The following is a 1,172-nucleotide window of genomic DNA, read 5'->3' on the forward strand; positions in this document are numbered from 1 at the left end:
GAAGTGCACGACTGTTTCGCTGCCACGGCAGCCATAAAGGTAGCTCTGTCCTCTTTTCGTGCTGATGCTTTTATCGAGAGGTTTGTAAATCCTCCTTTGCGAGTGCGAATTCTTAAGTATCATATGCGGCATTTTCCAGTCTTTGCAGTTTTTTCTTTAAATTTGTCTGCTAAAGCACCTGTGAACATAATCTTTTATTGTTCTGATTTGCTGGAAGGCATTATTTGTCAAGGTATTCAGTTTTGAAATCCATATTGTGTTTGGTTGTCATGATTTTCATAAATTTGTCCAAGACATTGTTGACAGAAAATCTGTTTTTGCAGACAAGTAGATTTAAACACTAAAAGCTTTGCATGGATTTGTTGGTAATTCCTATCATCTGTCTTGTAAGTGCTTAATCCAAATTAATGAGTAGGATTTGGTTTCAAGAAAGTTCTTACATTTCCCCAACACGAAGAACTGCTTTCCTGTAGAATCAGTCGCACGCTAAATGTATATTGTAGGCCTTGTCACCTTTCACCAAACCAACTTCTTCCAGCAGCCACAGAATTGCCGTGATATATTGGGGCTGCATAAAAATGAAAATGGTGCTGGTGGCTTTGTCAAAATATTTTGCTTTCATCATTTTCGCAGGTGTAGGCGCGGCTTCACTTAACGTGGCATCGAACTATAAGGGGCCGGAGACCGGTGTTGTCCACCCTATTGACCAGCTAGTGGACTTTGCGGGGATAGACAGCGACCGTCTGTCCAATGAGTACTTGGCACACGGCACAGGTCAAATCAAACAGCTTTCCCTCGTCTGGATCAACTTGCAGATCACTTCCTAGCGATTGTGATGAATGTGAACAAGATATTATTTCTCAGTGTTAGCACAGTAAATACCACTAATAATAAATTTGCCACAATCATTCAATGTTGTCTTCGCGATTATTGGAGATGGACTCCGTCTTGTTCAAGGATGCTGTGCGGGCAAATTCCCACGTGCCCATATGCCGGCGCCAGTTATTCACTGGATCTGTAAAGCGACAGGAACTGTAGTTAATTTCCATTGCGTCGATGTAATGAGAAGTACAATTGTGTAATCGACCGGGCAGCAGAGGAAGTTCTTGTGCTTCTCATCTGTTGGAACTGGTAGGAACTTCTAGAGCGTGTCTAAGTGCCCCTTCAGTGTG

The sequence above is a fragment of the Echinococcus granulosus genome (genome assembly GCF_000524195.1).
Source record: "Echinococcus granulosus chromosome Unknown EG_S00296, whole genome shotgun sequence".
NCBI classification, from domain to species: domain Eukaryota; kingdom Metazoa; phylum Platyhelminthes; class Cestoda; order Cyclophyllidea; family Taeniidae; genus Echinococcus; species Echinococcus granulosus.